Source organism: Hyposmocoma kahamanoa, unplaced genomic scaffold, assembly GCF_003589595.1.
Source record: "Hyposmocoma kahamanoa isolate Upper Pololo Valley unplaced genomic scaffold, ASM358959v1 94, whole genome shotgun sequence".
NCBI lineage: Eukaryota > Metazoa > Arthropoda > Insecta > Lepidoptera > Cosmopterigidae > Hyposmocoma > Hyposmocoma kahamanoa.
In genome coordinates this window covers 9717658-9737918 of record NW_020654878.1, presented here as the reverse complement: position 1 = coordinate 9737918, position 20261 = coordinate 9717658, and the positions used below count along the sequence as shown (strand labels likewise).

The window sequence follows — 20261 nt, the reverse complement described above, 5'->3', positions numbered from 1 at the left end:
CTTGGTCATTATTCATAATGACCGGTTTGTTTTAATAATGCCCGATTAATCAAATTGCCGAGGTTGTACTGCACAGTTACCAATTCAACAAAAATTTCAACTTAACGTAACATAAGTATTAAAATTGGTATTCAATCTGCCTCACTAGTAATACATAGGTATAATTTATATAGACTTTGCTACTCTAACAATACAAAAGATCAACAAAAACAAATATATATACTTTGAGATATCAGCCTTTCCCTAGAAACGTTCTGTCGGCCTATTCGTATGTAAATTTAATTCTCTCGCGCTGTAGATTATAATTTTCAACTTCGTCTGAGGGAACATCGATCAGGAGATTTTTCACCCTTCTCTTAATAATCTTGTTTATTTGTAGGGCAATGTTGCTTGTAATGTTCCGTCGTAACTCGTCTCAGGAGACTGCTGAAATGACAGGGGCTGAGATTTGCATATGTTTTGGATAGATAAATTTGTAAGACATGTTGGAACTAGTTGAGTACAGTTTGAATAAAACCAAATAACGTAGCAGTAGAGTTCCTAGTGAAAGAGTTCATCCAGGGAAGTACTGCCACCTTCCCCATTTCTGCCGCCAAGCAGTATTGTCAGCATTACTGTGTTCCGGTTTTGAAGGGTAAGGGTACTGGTGACATTAGAGGCACATGGTACTTGTCAACTTATGTTTCGGGGTGACAAGCGCAGTGGCAGTGTCCCTCATATCTTTGCGGTTGAAAGCTCTGAGTGTCACTGTAGCTACTATTAAAAAACCCGTCACAAAAATGATACCCATCAAGTTCGACAGATTGCATTAATATTAAAGTTTTCTTAAGTTTCAGGTAAGCTTTTCATTAGAAGTTTACAATTTTATGTTGATTAAAAGCAATCATAAGACTTATAAAATTACAAATAATTAAATCAACAGTTTGAAAAAAACATTGTTTTCAAATTTTTTGCAATTTTTATTCTGTCCATTCGTTCGATGACTAAGGTTGGAATATACAATACGATTCGATTTTTACGAAGATCGATTCAAGTGTAGGTATACGATCTAGCAATTTTTTGTTTCGATTCATTTTAATGCGATTTTAAGTAAATCGATCGAACATTATGGCGGATCGAATAATTTTGATCGTATTCATAATTGAAACAAAACATTTTCTTTCTGAATCCCTTTTTTATATTGGTCTGTAAAAAAAGCAGCTTGGCAACATCTAAGTACAATAAGTCTATAATATTTGGGGATTGTCGCTGGTTACTATCACTAATGAAAGTCGTAACCGCTGAAGGCAAAAAGGCTGTAATTTTTTTTATCGAAATTACTTTTGAAACGGTAGTTTACGATATCTCTTCAGGCATATGATCCATTACGATCCAAAAAATCTATTCGAAGTAAAAATCGTGCATCCCTAGTCTAAGGGCGGACCTAACGTAAAATTAGAAGGGAAAATAGGACGAGATAATTGTGCCTTTCCCGCGCCTCTGAACACCCCGCGCCGGCCCTCGTTACCGAGTTTAATCTGTTTAAACTTTTATTTACTTACGCTAAATTGAAGCGATTAGCCGAGCGTTTAGTGCAAATGCTTTTGTTCCAGTGTTGTTCCAAATTAAAGTCCTTATTATTATATATTGTTGTTTATTTCAGTTATATTTTTACATTTTCAAATCAAAAGGCTTCAAAGTTATGATATTTACGTATTTTATACATGTGTTGTCTCTATTGCCTGTTGAAATTAATTATTCATTAACTCCTTTTTATTCGGAGGTTATTTCAAAGGTGAAAAAGTACGAATACCGAAATAAATTAAAATAAACAAACAGTTTTTTGTATTTCCTGTCATTTTTTACGAAGATTGCAATACGAATTCAATTTCCTCCTGAAGATAACAATATCTCGTTACATAAATGCTGAGCTGAATTTTTGAACAGAATACACTCTGCAGCAAAATATTTTGGAATGCAGTTGCAATATCCCGTCGGCCATGTTAGCGACCTGTCTCACACAGACCCGTGTATCTATATTCGTCTCTTTCACACTCGAGTAAATTTGCATATGTCTATCTCTTGTCGCTTGCACCGAATTGGGACGACACGCATGCGCCGCCGTGTCAATGTCAAATCAATCTTCATAGGCTGATGCAACCCTCTCTATACAATTAAGCTAGCTGCCTTGCAAATTGCTTCTTTGATTGTTTGGGAAAACTAACGAGAGCATCTTTTGTTTCAGGAATCTTGGAGATAGAATCGCACACAGCGGATATGAGCTCCCGGTAGGTGCCAATTTTGTATTTTGCTAAACTTTTCTATCCACATAAACGTGGGTAGAAAAGTCATGGAGCCACAAATTAGCATTGATTTTCTTAAAGCATTGATAGCAAATACCAAAAATTCCAAGTACCTAACTATTGAAGAAATATAAGTACAATGAGATAAAATAACTTTTACTGATTATTATAGAGGTATAAATAAAAAAATGATGAGAAATCAATAAACCTACAAAGCATCGATCGTACTTGTACCGGTTAAATATTTAGTCATAGACCGGGAGCAGACCATATTTTTACGAGTATCATCCAGGTCATTACTATCTTATTACGAACCGTGTTGAAGCTCCGGCCCCAACGAGCCGAAACACATCCAATTTCCCAACTTTCCATTTATTGATATTGACTCTGAAAGGACGCTTCGTGAATGCTCCTGTACTATGATATTCAACATGCTGGATGCGTCATCAATGATAATAAGATAATTCCAATTGATGTTGTCATCGCACGCAATGTAAGTTCCTAGTGTTGCGTTTCAAAATGATAGGTACCTAGTAAATTTACATTGTGATTATGTTTGAGTGAAAGCTTACTTTTTAAACATATTTGTCATTTTGTATTTTTCGTAGAGTTAGTAACTGTTTTATTTAGATTTTGTATATGAGTATTATTACTTAAGATAATTTTTTTAATGCACACACTCATAGCCCCGCACTATGGAGCACTATGTCGCGGGTGCCATGGACACATACATGACATCCACAAATTACACCCAAACTCACGAAAAACATAAAAGTAGGCCTTACAAATATTTCTCCCGGCCCGGGAATCGAAACCTCTGGCAGACTAGCATGGTAACCGCTCGGTCACGAAGGCAGTGGTAATTAACTACGAAAACAAATATTAATTATAATAAATTCAAAACCTGTGCGTTGCATTTACTAAACAATTTATATTTGGTAGAAATGGTAATTTTGTTACAAGTATACGAGTATTTTTAAACAATAAAACAAACTGGATATAAACACCTCACTATTAACAGCTTTCCCGAAACACGTGTTCGAACAGTGCGTGCGGGTTTGTTATTAACCACAGATTTTATTCAATTATCGGCAGTTACATTGTTCTGAGTAAATCAATTAATATGAATTGTCTCTCATTTTGCAATACATGAAGTTGGTACAAATTCCAAGTACAAGTTGTAAGGAGTTATTGTACACTATAATTTTGCGAAAATCAAACAGATTTAATTTAATTTCATTTCATTTGAATCTCATGATAAGTAGGTAATAGGAACGATTGTAACTTAATGAAACTCCGTTCCCTATTCGCCAACAAATCACAAGTGATTTTAATTTTTAATGGATTAGTCGGTTGCATAACACCACAAAAAATATTGACCTAATCTCATAATAAAAATACTGTTTTTTTTCCAGTTTTTTTTTGCAACGCTTGTTGTTTTTTTTTTCCAAGCAAACCATTGTTTCGGACTTTGTACAGACATATCAGTCGTGTCGTTTGTCTGAAAAAAAAATATAGACGGTGATCGGAAAAAAAATCATTTCTATATTAACCGTTAAACGCTGTGGCATTGTAAAGTGTTAAATAAATCCAATTAACACGTATAAAAATTATAATAATTAAATTATTAACAAAATATATCAATAAAGTTTCAATATTCCAATAGTACCAGTGTTGTTAATATTAATTATAAATTACCCCATTCATAATGATATTCTAGTTAGTAATCTTTTTATAGCTTGACGTACAATGAAGAAAAAACTTTGTTGTTTTGAGAAAAACAAAAAAGAATTATTCGAATCTGTAAATGTGCCACATCCAGTATTTTATAGCTACACTATCGACATTACGCGGTATCACTTATTATCACCATCCGTACTCGAGATAAGCTCGAACTGAGACGTGACTTGCGAAAAATAGTCATTCGGTTCCGATTCGTACTCGGATCGCGTAAACATAAGGAATCGAAAGCTTATGGTACATCCTTATGTTGTTAAGGTAATTCTATAGAGTCTACAATCAAAGTATAACAATATGTATTGTGATATGTTATTATTATACGCCTTATGTACAGTCACGTGCATTAATATTTATACACGTAACGAAATTGTAATGTAAATAATTCCCAAGAACGTTTGATGCAGTTTTTCTAATGTTTACTAAATAAACGTCAATATTATTTTATCATTTCAGTGAATAGTCCAAGTGAAGACTCATTTTGAAATTCATTACTTATATACAACATCAATAAATAAATAAATAAATGCATGTAACTGTATTCTGTCTTATACGATTAGGTATAAGTATATAAAATATTGGTATACGTACATATTTATTATACAACTTGCAGATAATAATGATGATTAAATGGTATATGTGTAAAAAGACTAAAAGGTAGTTTCTTTATATGTATTTGTTCATTGGAAATGAGAGTATCTCTTACTAATATTTGACTCAAGATAGTCTTAGGTATCTGTGCTCTAAAGTATATTATTCATCTATATATTGTTAATTATTAAAAATGTAAGTCGAAACACTGCTACGAAATGCATAGTAAATTTGCCTCAAAACTGTTCATGTGTTCTTGGTTTACATAATGGTAGTAAAGACCGTACAATGATTCCTTTTTTATTTTCTTGACACCATCATCAGCCTATTGCAGTCCATTGCTGGACATAGCCTCCCTCACAATGTGCGTTCGCCCGGTCCTTAGATTGTTACATCCGTTTCCCGCCAGCAACCTTTCGCAGGTCGTCACTCCACCTGGCCGTAGGGCGTCCTACACTACGTTTGCCGAGTCGCGGTCTCCACTCTAGAACTCGTTTTCCCCATCGCTTATCGGTTCTTCGACATATATGGCCATTGCCACTTCAGCTTGCTTATTGTACGAGCTATGTCGGTGACCTTGGTTCTCTGTCGGATAACCTCATTACCAATTTTATCCTTCAGAGAAACTCCGAGCATAGCCAGTTCCACAGCGCGCTGACCGACTCTAAATTGGTGTCCACGTCTCGGCTCCGTAAATCGTAATAGGCAGGACGCACTGGTTGAAAATCTTTGTTTTCAGATTTTGTGCTATGTGTGACGAGAAGACTCGACATAGCTTCCCAAACGCTGCCCATCCTAGCTGAATTCTCCTCCTGGCTTCATTCTCGAAATTATTTCTCCCTAACTGCAAAATCTGCCCGAGGTAAGTGTATTCGGAAACAACTTCAAGAAGGTGGCCATTTACGACTATGGGTCTCGGATCACTGTGATCATTGATCATGACTTTGGTCTTATCCAAGTTCATGCCGAGACCAATACGTCGCAAGGCGGATGCTAGGCCGTCCAGCATCTGTTATAGCTCCGCCATTAGGACTATGTCATCTGCAAATCGTAAGTGTGAGATATACTTGCCGTATGTTAATGCCCATACTTTTCCAGTCCAGCGTCTTAAACATATCTTCCAATGCAGTTGTGAACAGTTTCGAGGATATGACATCGCCCTGTCTCACTCCTCTGCGTAATTGGATGGGATAAAGACCGGTTGCTGGTCATGTACTTGGACACTCATAGTGGCGGCGTAATACAGACATCTCAGCACTTCGATGTAACCATAGTCCACTTGGCATCGCTGCAAGCAATCCAAGACAGTCCAGCTTTCGATAGAATCAAAAGCCTTCTCATAGTCCACAAAGGCTAGAGACTAGGGCCGATTATACTCTTCTGACTTCTGTATAATCTGCCTCACTGTATGTATGGTGCCGTATCTCCGTCGAAACCCGGCCTGTCCTGGTGGCTGAAAGTCGTTGAGTCTTCTGGCGAGACGATCCGTAATGACTCTAGAACAGCTTATATACGTGGCGCAGGAGTGAGATGGGTCTGTAGTTTTAAAGTAAAGATTTGTCTCCTTTTTTGAAAAAGAGAATTACAATACTCCTGTTCCAGTTTTAGAAGTTCTCCTACATTGAATGACGGAATTAAACAGGTTCTTTAGTTCCTGATGACTGGAACTCCTCCGTATTTCAGAAGTTCTGAAGTAACTCCGGGTTTTTCCATTTTTGAACTGTTTTAGAGCCAATACGATCTCGTCTTGGCTGATATCTGGTAGGTCGTTGGTATTGTGGCACATCAAGGCGGCTCTGTGATCGTGGTTGTGGTGTAGGGTACGAGGAACATATGCAGCGCATAACCGGCCATAGAAGTTCTCTATCTCGGCGAGAATATCCGGCTTCGACGTTATGGTTCGACCATCGTGTGTTGTAAGCTTCGTCAGGTGGCTCCTTCCAAGCTGCTGAGTGAACACTTTGGACCCTCGGTTTCGTTCTATTGCCGAGAACGAGTTCATAAAGAAGAGCCCCTCCCTCTCGAGGAAGTTTATCAGCATCTGCCCCCTACTTCCATACCATAACCATGTGGGCCTATTCGAGATTCGTTGAGACTGTGAAGTCCCACTTTAGAGTTAAAGTCTCCCATAACAACGTTGAAGTGGGCCTTGGTGATGTTGTGTAAGGCTCTTGACATGTGCTCGTACATACTTCCGCTTCGTCATCAAAATGTGTCGAGGTCGGCGCGTAGACCTGTACAATCTTCAAGCTATACCTTTTTGATAGCCGATGTATAAGGTACGCTACCCTGGTCGACACACTAGAGATCTCTCCAACGTTGCTAGAGAGGGCCCTGTTGATGAGGATTTCTACGCCACCCTGGGATGGTTGATCAACTTCGCGGAAGTACAGAAAATGGCCGAGTCATGGGTATATGTATATATATATATATATATATATATATATACATCCTCTACCTCACTTCGGACTTCGCATAGCCCCAGAACATGCCATCTTATGTTCTCTAGCTCCGCTTCCAACTGTGCTAGGTACTCATCAAGTCTCAGAGTTCGTCTATTAAACGATGCCAGGGTCAGTTGTTTTAGGTAGTCTCAGGTAGCTTAGGTTGACATTAAGAGCTTAAGTGTTGATTGCTCCCTTACATCCCATTTTTTTGACACGTAATAACTTTTTAATTAAATGGGCACACTATATATATGGTTAGATAACAACAAATTTTTGCTAACAAAGGTATTCATACGCTTGCCTTCATTATGAAGACATGGTTAGGATCAGTCGCCTTTGTCCTTATCGATTGTTACAAGTTGGCAAACTCCGTCCGTTTTCGTTGAGCTTTTGGTATTGAGGTTACTGCCTCCTTACGGAATTGGGCTCACAAAGTTTAGCATATTGATATAGTAGCATATGGATTAGAAAACTAAATAAGTACCTATCTGTTCAAATAAATTAACAGGTGTTGCTTAGTTATATAGTATACGATAGGTAATTATTAATACTGCATAAACGTCCCGCTTCATAATTACCAAATAACTGGCAGTTAAACACAAATTAAACTGAATTACTTGGAAATTAATTGCCTTCAATTTGAATTTTTAAATTTTACTGACACGCACACACATTTCCATGCTCAAATTATGTAGACACAAGCAAATTTCGTTCGAAATTGGAATCTGCCTGTCAAAGTGGAATAAACGAAGCCAATCAGAGATAAATAACCGTCGTCCGCGAGCGAGGCCCGTTTCATTTGCATGTCAATGGCGGGTGCGGGGGTGCGCGGGGCGGGGTATGCGGGTACACACAATGGCGGCCCACCTGACAACTAAACTGGGTGAATGCCATACACAACACGATTATCCCTTGATGTAGCACTATGTGATTCCTTTTGTTTTCGTCACAAATTTTAATGTGAAAGAAAGGAGTCCCTTTTTCAGCTGTTCCTACGACACATATGAAATTAATAAGTGTTGACTTTAACCAAAGGAATTTTTTAATTTTACTGACCGATATCAAAAAAGGAGGAGGATCTCAGTTCGACGACTGTATTTTTTTATGTGTGTATGTTAAGCGATTACTCCAGCATTTGTGAACCGATTTTGATGATAATTTTTTTATTGGAAAGGTCGGAGGTCGTCTCAGTTCGTTTCAATTTGATAATCAACCTCTAAGGATGGCAAAATACGGGATGAATCCGGTGTCACGCACTTTCCGGTAACCGATTTCAATAAAACTTGGCAAATAGAAATATTTACACGAATATTTGAGGTCGGTTTTTGTCATTAAAAAGTAGCACTTATGTTATTTTGTGCGTCAGAACCAAGTGACGGGACAAATAACTCGTGCGTCCGGTGGTAGCGACACGCCTGTCCACAAAAGTTGCAATTCAAAAGTCACAAGTTTCATATGCGTGTAATTTCACCAGCACCCTTTTTTCTTTTATCTTCTATTATCTTTTCAAACCAGAAAGCAGTAATGCTCACATTACTGCTTGGCGGCAGAAATATAAGAGATACCTAAGAGTCTAGCAGTTTGTCTGACTGATCTTTTAAAATTTACTTGTGTTTGTGCTACATTGCATATTGTGTTCCGTATCAAGTGCCTATTATGTTTTAACAAAATGACAAATTTGTACTAAATAATTTCCCGAAAAGAAAATCGGTACCGTATTTTACCTCAAGGCAAAATACCAACAGAAAGTACTTTATTATTCAAAAGTAAATCCGTGAGTTCAAATAGTTTCACCCAGGACTTTCTATACAAACTTCCTTTATATTCTGCTCAACGAAATTCCTGGACACGTCTAAAAAGCTCTGGATCTCGGAACTGAAAAGTTAATTTAAACTTTAAAGGGAAACGAAACTTATTTCTTATTTTTCTTGGCGAAACGTTCCTTTAAACCATCCTTTTTCCGTCAACTTCCCAGCAAGATGTGTTTTGTTTACGAAGTTTTCTTTTGAAATTTCTGAATCTCTTTCTTTTTTTCTTAAACGATTGTAAATTGTATACTACAGCTAACCAGTAGCCAATGTTAATTGTCTTTAATTTATACCAGTGTAATCAAACACAAAAAATACTTGTTTTTATAATTTCAAATGACAGGACGAACAAGTCGTTGGCCTGGTCTGAAGTAACACGCCGCTTGTTCAAATTTAATTACAAATGAAGGCAAAGTTGGAACTCAGATGCAGCGTGTTGCGCGCCGTAGATACCACAGCGAGTTTATTTTCTATAAGTTTGTATCAATACTGTTCAATACACACGTTCCACCACACTCGGGTACCGCACATATAGCACACTTATATAATCCGACTAAGCATATGGATTTTACATATAATATCTTTCAAGTTCCTACTACATTTCAAAGAAAATTTATATACAAGGCATTTAAATAAAAGAAACAGTAGTCACAATCTATTATATTATGATAGAGCCATAATAAATATGATAAATCAGTCATCTGGAGCTAATCAATTCAACGTGGTTGCCCAGCGGATAAACCACTGTATAATATTCCAATCTGGCGTCCGAAGAACCGAAGAACGTGTTGTAAGATGTCATAGACTAACATATTCTTCCGCAGACTTCACGCGGACTAGAAATTGGCTATTGAATAAGAAATCTACCCACTAATTAATATATTTGCCCGTCACTATATTCGCTGTAATGTATTTGGATCATTACGAATATAATTTAAGCTGCCAAGAAATATAGCTAAGTAAGATGGATAAAAACGTCATGAGACCGATATGTTTGTTATTATTTTGACGACCGATTTGGTCGAGTGGGTTGCACACGGGGTTTCATGGTCTAGAGATCTCTGAGCTCCCGGGTTTGATCCCCGGCCGGGTCAATGTAGAAACGAAATTTTCTGCATTGTTTCGGGTCTGGGTGTTTGTCGTACCGCCGTTGTTTGCAATTTCCACGACACATATGTTTTAGTTTCTTACTTTGGGATCAGAGCAACATATGTGACGTTGTCTAATATAAAAAAGAATTTGGGGTTAATCAGTAAGCTGCTGAATCGTTAAATATTCTAATATAAAAATACCGGATTTAAATTATTCCTGAAACTTTAAATCAATTCACTGCGAGTGACTTGCTAAAGCTTTTTCTATCTTAGTTCGCTATTGCCATTAAGTAATATCTTTCTGCCTTCAAGAATAACAGATTGTTAGACTCTGTGGAACGGAAACGAACGATTTCATAGCTAGTGCGTTGGCGTACTTACTGTCGTCACTGAATTATCTAGAGTATTGATCTTTGTTTAGTATCAAAGAATATTTTCTTATTATAATAGAGCTTGTTAGCTCCTTCCTCAGTAACCATTCGTATTGATTGATTTTATATAAGCCTCGTAGCAAAATTTCTTATCTTTTTTGGTCATTGTGTAGATTTCAAAGAGAAAGTAATATTCCTTAACTTTCCGTTTCCGTATAAACCTTTAAGAAAAAGTCGTTTCTGTGATTCCCGTATTTTGAAAGAAAGAAGATAATGAAATTTTCTTGGAGAAGTTTGAAAGTTAATTTAAAAACTACCTCTTATCAAGTACTTAGGTTTTTGGGATTGTCACACATTGGTAATGAAAATATTTATTCGGATCTAAATCCGAATAAATATCAACTATGACCTATGACAATATCGAAAGTCAACTATGACCCTAAGACCTGTGAAAGACACGAAACGTTGGTTTGTTTGAAGATCAAATATAGACTCACTTCCAAAAATTACCTAATCTTTGAACTGAATTTATGTTGGTACACCAAACGTAATAAATATTTATTTATTTAGCTGAGCAGAAAGTACTACATTGAAATACGTTCAAAATGTTCACTGTAGTTAATATTTTTATTTTGAGGTAGTTTTTTTATTCCAGCAATCTCCATCACGATTTTGCATCAATTAGGTAAATATAATTCATAAGACGTATCTGTTAAGGAATCTTATCTATATCAGAGGTCGATTGTTCAAGTTAACAAGTAACATCATTTCGGCTATAGACCATTGGTTGAGAACGTGACCTTCGGCGATTCTCTCCCAGTAGACGTATGACCATTAGTTCTATTTCAGATTAAATATGAATAAAAGAATTGACTAGCCTTCCTTTATTTAATTCAATTTAGTATATGCTGATTTCTTTAAAAAATAGGGAACTGTTGAGTTGTAGATTCATCTTTTTTTCCATTGATAATGAAATTTTGTAAAATTCACAAAGTATGCGAAATTCATTTGTTGCAAATTTTGTATTCTTATCTATTTAGATCCGACCTTTTTTGAGATATTTAGTTGCTGTAGAGCTACTTGTGAAAGAGTTCGCATTACTGTATTCCGATTTTGAAAGTTAAGTGTGCTTGTGAAATTACAGGCACTTGAGACTTGTCAACTTATGTCTCAGGGTAATAGGCGCAGTGGCAGTGCCCCTCAGACCTTTGCGATTTAGTTATGGACAGGCGTGTAGCTTACCATCAGGTGCACGACTTGTTCGTCCCGTCTCTTGATACTATAAAAAAAACTTTCGTGGTTTTTCACTAAACCAATGTTGAAGTTTCTTACTGCAATGTGATTTTTATTCACCTCCCAATATTTCAGGGTGGTTTCACATAAAATAATAAAATTCGCACCGTAATTTATGAGAAACTTGTAACTACTAATATCGTACATTATATTCAGTCAAGTTATTTTAACTTTCGAACAAGACACCTCTTTAAAATTTCTTTATAGGTATTAACATATCTACTTACACTTTCCCGAAAAATACACCGTCTCAAGATACATCACCTTGTCATGTCTATGCTTCTCGACCAAATTGAAAAGACTCACGTTTTCACATAGAAAGTATATAGTAAAGTATTCTTCGCGTGGTTGCAAGGTTGGAAGGGGTGGTACAAATACACGTGGAGGCGATATGAGCTTGGATGGAGCATGTTTTATATTATTGAGGCTCGGCCGCGTACTGTATACCCTGTTTACACACAACGTGGGGAAAAATTGCTACTCCTGGGAATATGCGGTTTGTTTACAGAATCTTTACAAAAATATACGCGAGAATGCGTTGGTTTTTATCTCGTAAAAGAGATCTTGATTCCAAACATCTGTAATTGTTCATTAACATTAAAAATAGAAATGTATTCTATAAATGACTACTAATATTCATAGATGAAAATTGGTTCCAAAATTGCAGTTTTAAATCTAGAAATTCTGGCCTTTATTATTTAAAGTAGGCTTCTTCCTAACTTCAGTTCTCTTTATGGCAATCTATACTGTTCTATACTTACTGTATTCCTGGAAGCGTAAACAAACCGTATAAACTTTGAAACCTCTTTACATAATCCAAGCAAAATATAAGACCAAAAACCCAACCCAATCCAATATTCTCAACGAAATATATCCAAGGCTTATATGTACCCGAATACTCTACAATATTGAATAAAAACAACGCTCTTGTTTGGACGCATCCCTGATTATATTTGAACAAATATTCTTGGATCTTTTGTGTAGACACAGGATAATAAGTCTCCGGGGTAGATAAATGGAGCTGAAAGGAAAGCCATACATGTGCCTCAAGACTTTACGTGATCCGGGTATGAACGGACAGGGGAAATCTCTTGAGCTGTATTAAGGCGTAAAGGTAGCTATTCCCAAATGGTTAAGTTATTTTCTTTCCTCTTGTGATGGAATATCTCACTGTCGAAGTGTGAGTGAAAAAATCTGAAGTCATTTAGACGTAAAAGATCTTCGCGGGGCAAAAATAAAGGTACTTATCGCAAATTTTATGGGAATAATGGTATATGATAATTTACAGAATTTCTACAACAACACAATGACATGCAAATGTGTGCAGCTTTATATATTAATCATATCAAATTAGACATTATAAACATTCGTACTGAGGATAAAATACCTAGTTAAGTAGCGCTTACTGAAGAACCTACATTTAATAATAATAACATTGAAATTATCTATTATTATGGTATGACCATATGGGGTTGGCAAGATGAAATTCAAACTTCGAAAATTTTATCTTTAAATAAAAAATTATCTTACACAGACGGCTTCAGAATAATAATTTAAAAGCAATTATTTACGTTTTCCTCAAACGGCTTTTAAAACGAAACAGTCAATTATAATTTCATACAAAGAACGAGTTGACTCATATTCATTACTTTTTTAAATTGTAACCGTCAATTTCACGGTTCATTCAACGATTGACTTTGATGTAAACTTGTTGGAGAGCCGACTATTAGGAACAAATTTGCTCCGTAATTTTAAACAAATGACGCTTGAAAGAATTTATTTAATCCAAGTTGTTCCCAAAACTGATGCGACCGTGCAAGTTTTGCGAACGAAAGTTTGTCTTAAGTGTCTCTCTGAGGAGTTGTTGCTGTAGCAATGTAAACCTTGTTTACGAAAACTGAAAGTGTATTATCTTTTATTAGGCTTTGAAGAGGTATTTGGGGTTAAGTTCCAGTGAGGTTCGACTCTTTGTTCGTAAAGTTAAGGTTGGTATTTTGTTGGATAGCAATGTTTTTAAATTCGAGAGCGTCGCCGCCCGTCGTGATGGGACCGCCAAATATTGCGGCCCTTATTTATGTCCACTTGAAGTTTGTCGTACTACAACCACATCTTTTTTTGCAAAACGCCACGCATCGTTACTAATACCAGACGATTCTGCCAAATTGGATTTTTACAAGAACCAATGAAAAGACCTTTTTGGTAAACCTATTTGGTAACAAGTCGTCGTGATCAAATTGGGAGTTGGCAATGTTCTAGCACAAAACCTCCTAATGTTGTTAAAATATACGATTCAATGTATGATTTACCTATTTAATTTAAAACGTATTCGACTTTTGAATAAACTGGTGGTACCAGAATAAGTGAAATTATTCATCAGAAATTCGGTGGTTTTATTCACCGTAATATTGAAATTTATCTCGAAGACAAAACTGTTTCTGATTATGCCGCCGGGTCCTACTTATGCTTATGAGGTCCCGCTTATAGCTTTCTATTCTGTGGCATATAATGTAGGTATTATGTGCGTGGTATAAGTGTATGCCTCAGTGAATATATGGAAGCTCTATATCATTACGAAGTGAAAAGTTGTAAGGCGTAAAAACTAAGTTTTCAAGGTTTCTTGACAAGAGGAGATTAGCGCAAGTTTAGTAGATGCATACCTACATAGAGATGGGTTGGAAAAAGAAAATACCCTCTTAATAACGAAACTATTTTTTATTTAACTTAACAACAGGAAAAAAATTAATTTGATTGTGATATTTCTTTTATTTCATATGAAGTCTTAATTTTTTCTTAAAAGGGAAACAAACTTCCATACAATGTGTTGCTCGTATCTGCTATGTCGATACGGTAATTCTTGTAATGTATTCTGTGATATAAATAGCCCTGACATAGGTATTGTATAAACTTGATGATATGGATGATACTAAGTTTTTTAGTTTGATTTGCATTGAAACATATTTGCTGTGGTGTTAAAAACTGTACATTCTGGTTTTAGGTTCTTTGTAACTTAAATAAAATACCATTTTTAACCGCCACAGAGAAACTCAGCTCCTGATCATGTACACAATGCCTTAATTACTTTTTTATTGAATATATCATTTCAATTTATATCGAAAAACCTTAAAAAAATAATTTATAAAATGCGAAAATTAGAGTTACACCATTTAAACTTTTATATGTGAATCAAAGGCACCAAGCCTAAAGGCTTTTTACCTTAAAACCAGATTGAGGCGAGCCTCCGTTTGATTATCATTCACCCTTTAAAACCTTCCTGCCATGAATTTAGAAAAAAAGAGCTTGATTGGAGATTTGATCTGTAGGTAAAAAAGGTTTGAGATTTTAACTCGATTGAACTGATTTTCGTTAAGTAATTTAGGTACCTACTGAAATTTCTTTTAGTTAATTGGACTTTTCAATTATTGTATGCACCGAACTAGAGATACTATAAAAGGTCGGTAGGTATTTATTTACAATATATTATAAATAAATTATTTATTATAAAATGTTTATTATAAAATAAATAATCGGTTTCAGTGTATTGAATTACTGACTTATTATATTACTAATATTACTTATTATGAGTCATTATTTTATTTATGAAAGCTAAGTGTAAATTTATATTGTTTTTAAATAGTTCTTTTTTGACAACTGGTCACGCTGTGAACAGTAAATACTATTTACCTTAGAATAATAACGCATAGAAACCTAGCCCGCACACGCTAAGTGAGGCAAATTGAAGCGCTCCCAAAGGGCCTACACGAACGGGCGGGTCTTCAGTGCTCAAGGTCAATTTGCACCGCGAACAGCTCCAGAATTGTAGCTAAAAATGACGAAATGTGCGGTAAATGTGTGTAAAAATACGTCACACAAACATAAAATAGATACTAACATCACATTCCACAAGGAAGTAACGCGTGTCAACTTGTATTTTTATATAAATATTCACTAAAACCGAAAATTAACCTACTACTAAAACTAGCCTACATGAATTTGATTTTTGCCTCACTTGTAACAGTTCGTTTGATATTAAACTATCTATCTATGCGTTATTATTCTAAGCTATTTACTTTATTTTCATAATATACAGGTAAGGTACAATAAAAGCTTAAATACTAGAATGTACAACTGGATAAAATTATATGAATAAAATTGGGTCCCCGCGGCAAATCATTTCATATGCCAACATCTCTACGTTTTATACGTTTAAACCATATCTGAAAATGGAATTCGTGATATTTCGCAATTAACTAGATAGTGGTACTCTCAAATTGCAAGCGAGCTACTTATATAGTAATTCATGTAATGAAGATTGTTGAAATGTAAGGTTCTCATCCAAATTATGACCTCGAAAGTTAATTTATTCATATCCTTTGAAATCGATTCAGACTTTACATGAAATAAGTACCTATAGGCTTTTTTCTATATCAATTATGTATCAGAACCACAAAGCTTTTTAAATTGCCAGTCGAATTATATCTCGAATTGTTATTTGCATGGATGATGTAGTGTCAAAAAGTTATTAGTTCCAGTAGTCGGTTAATAAGTTCAGGACACGTCATCCTTAACACTTGGGACTTTGGATCGTTCTTATGGTAGACGCATAGAGTTTTATTTGAATTGTGAAAATTGACATGTTCTTGACGCTTTTATACCTTTACAAAAAAAATGTTTGATAGTTTCCATAAAGTCTTATCCAATTGTTTTCTTACATCACAATGACATGAAGTGTCAAGGATTAAAATCTCGAGAAAAGGTGTTGGGCGTTTCACCCTTCCTCGTGCACGCTCTAATAAAATCGAATAATGTCGCTTGTTCACTTGTAAATTCTTGCTTAACGCTTGCTTCACAATTAATCAATGTTTTAATGTTGCCGCCTAATTCGGGTTATAATTGATACATTTCATGAACTTATAACAATTCTAGATGAGATTGTATTTAGATTACTATAAGAAAGTAAAAGCATCGAGTTCTTAGGTTTTCGCGATTGTTACACATAGGAAATGAAACTATTTTTCGGATTTAAATCGCATAGATTTGTTTTATCAAACAAACGAACGGTTCGGTTCCTTCACAAGTCCCATGGTCCCATGGTCAACCGTGACCATGGGATCTGTAAATGGCCCAAAACGTTGGTTTGTTTGAAAAAACTAGTATATGCGATTTAAATCCGAAAATTAGTTTCAATTCCTAAAAGTAAGTCTAAATATCGAGTTCTTAGGTTTTCGCGATTGTTACACATAGGAAATGAAACTATTTTTCCGGATTTAAATCGGATTTAAGTCAACCGTGACCATGGGACCTGTAAAGGGCCCGAAACGTCGGTTTGTTTGAAAAAACAAATATACGCGATTTAAATCCGGAAAAATAGTTTCATTTCCTATAAGTCTAAATATTTGAAAATTTTTTAACACATAATTTTATTCATCAGACCTACCACAACAAATTTTATTACCAGAGTAAATAAATATTTTAAACGTGCTTAGTAATAACTTAGTAAACAATAATAATAATAACAACGATAAAGTACTCCTACCAACTTCCTTCTACTAGACATCACTAGCATACCGTAGTAATAAGAACCTAATTATCTACAATAAAGCCAAAAAAATCAGTGATTGAGCGACTACAACATATTACTTGGCTTTCACAATATCTATACATTTTCTCTACGTAAATAACATTTGATGAACAAAGCCGGTAAGTGCATTCGGTCATCCGATCGTTACCATCCGATAAGTGCCGTAATGCATCGCACTAAATTCTGTATAGGTAGTTACACGTAGCCAGTTATATCATACACTATGTATAAGTAGTGACACGTAGCTACTTATGTCATACACTGTAGGGAAGGTGAAACGAATTCCTATGGTATTACTAAACGGTCTATGTAAGAAGGAAATGCCATTTAAGAGACGTGAGTAGAATATACATTTTGTCTATAAGTAACTATGTGGATTTTTGTACAGTTTGCTTTGTTAGGGAAATGAAATCGATCTGTAAAATATTTTATGTCAAAATTTCGCTACATTTATAAAAATGTGTCATTCCGCATGCGAAGATACCAATAATTATTGTTGAGTTGAGAATGGACGTGACAAGTAGCACATAAGTGCAAGAATAAGTCCTCTTTAAAAACTGTTTTTGTCAATGGTTCTTTTCCTGCAGATTGACACACACTGTAAGTAAAGTAAAGTATTTTATTCACAGTTTCTCATTAAACAAATACTGAGATATTTATTGTAATCAACCAATCAATAGTTCAAGGTACTAATTTATTTTTCCGTTGTGCTTATTGTGTATAGGTTTCTGTTACATTATTAGGAGGATTGTTTACCACGTTGCGCGGTCACGTTTGTCATTTCATGTTGTTGCTGTCTCTTTCAATCTTACAGAGAGGCACATTCTCGCGAAACTTTTATATTTGTTGTTTGTTCATTAAAGTAATATAGGTACACGGTGGATATTTTTTTTACCATAATGAATTCATTTCCTACGCTTATGCTTCCGTGTCATTATAGTTCCGTAGAATCTATAAAAAATGTTTCAGTTTTGGAAAAATTGCATACAGTTGGATTAATTTCGACTTATAAAATTTACCACAAAACTGACGAACCATCGCTAATCTAGTTATTAGTGTATACATCGCGTTTCCAAATTTGATTGTATTTTACTGATTAACGTTTTTTTACGACTAAGTGATGGAACGAACAAGCCATAACAGTTGCAGTACCACTGAGAGCTTAAAAACGCAAAGATCTGAGGGGCACTGCGCCCGTCACTCTGAGACATAAGGTGAAAAGTCCCGTGTGCCTGTAATTTCACCAGCACCCTTACCCTTCAAAACCGGAACACAGTAATGTTCACATTACTGCTTGGTGGCAGAAATAGGTAAGGTGGCAGTACTTACTTCACTGGACGAACTCTTTCACAAGGAGCTCTACTGCTACTACATCCAACATAGAATCAAACAAAGTTAGTATGGAGTCGCTAACTGACCTATTGGCTCATTTTCAATTGTTGTATCTAGTGAAAAAAGTGTAATTATCTTTCAACAATCAATTATAGGTACCTAACTGTATCTAAAACATCTCTACGTTACTCCACAAGCTCGTATTTTCATCAAAGCTACCTGTATTACCGGTACAACGCAAGCTGTTAAAAGCAAGGCACTTATCATCTAGCGTCCATTGTCTGAGTTCCTCCGAACGTCTCAGTGGCAGAACGACCTACAGCTCTACCAATTTGCATTTGCAGTTCACTGCGGTACTATACTAAAACATATTAAGTTGAAGGTGGAAAAAAAGCGTTACGTTCCAATTTTCTTGGTCGGTAAATACAACTTGGTTGAACTATAGCTGTGAGAGACGGGACCCTTTATCATTAGTTCTTATCCCTAATTAGTTTACCCTACGAGGCATGAGGTTTTTTGAATTCCTTTCTCTTAAATGAGTTAAGACATACTCGAAAATATGTTGTAGAAAACGTCGCACTGCTATATATTACGTTTACCTTTACAAAGTTGCAAATACAAAGAATTGAATCAACATTCTTGCGATGTTAGTCATCCATTTATAATTTTAAAAAGTTTTTTAGGTAACGAAAGTAGTAAAGTTTATATTTGGCTTACATACTAACTAAAGACATAAACTGATAAACATCACAATAAGAAAACAAAAACCTAATATCATTCTTTAAACTAAGTAAGTAGACATACAAAATTAAATAATAATATTTATTCATTGACTTTATTAAACGAAATATGTTTTGTAAAGTAAACGTTCAGGTTTATTAAAGGACACAAAGATACAGTCAAAAAAATTTTAATGCTAGTACTAGGGCTACATGAAATGGAAGAACTTGGGTTCTCTTGACAGGGTGCCCAAAATACTGGCAGTGTTCCTCGATTTTAATGGCCATGGTAATACGTTGGGCAAGATAATCAGATATGGCAGTCCCTTATGTTTACCAGTTCATTAATTATTTTTACGGATATTATTAATTGTTATAATTGGAATGTCAGGTTTGATAAATGTTATCGTCAAAGACACGCGGTCGGCCGTCTCTTATGAAAGAAAAAAAAAAACAACACCAAGTATCCACGAGTCTAGACTGCTCTAGGCACTAAACTCAATGTAGCAATAAATGGCCGAGACGAAATAAAGCTCACGGCTTACGATTACAGACTGTTGAATGTAGATGCTGTAATTTGTAGTTAGTGTAGGTACTGTTTACAAACCAGTTAAAGGTGTATACTCTTTAAGTATGCAAACATACTGGTCTCATATGTCAATACATAATTAGCTGGCGTATCTGATAAGATGTACAATCTTACTCATCTCTCTTTTGAAAGCTTGTTTCATTTAGCAAAACTTGTTTTAACTAATCGTAATATGTACCTATTTATATACATTGCGTTCCACAGTTACGAAACGCGGTGGGAAACTATTTTAAATATTGGAAATAGGATATTTTTTCAAGGGAACAATTAAATTTTTAAAAGTATGTAACATTGTATTCAATGACTTAACAAGTTGTTTGCCTTATCTAGGAATGCCTTATCTGAAAAAAAATCCTGCATTTTTATGACACCAATCGGAAGGATGAAATATAAGCACTTATTCCTTATAATAAGTAACATAGT

At 35.3% G+C, this 20261-nt stretch overlaps 1 long non-coding RNA gene across 2 annotated transcripts in view; it reads left to right on the top strand.

The window, feature by feature from the left end:
- The window catches only part of LOC113237891, a 154368-nt gene that overhangs the window by 15090 nt on the left and 119017 nt on the right, over positions 1 to 20261 (top strand). For both annotated transcript variants that reach the window (XR_003311072.1, XR_003311071.1), the window contains one exon: positions 2225 to 2267. This is a non-coding gene — a long non-coding RNA (uncharacterized LOC113237891). The remainder of the gene's footprint in view (positions 1 to 2224; positions 2268 to 20261) is intronic.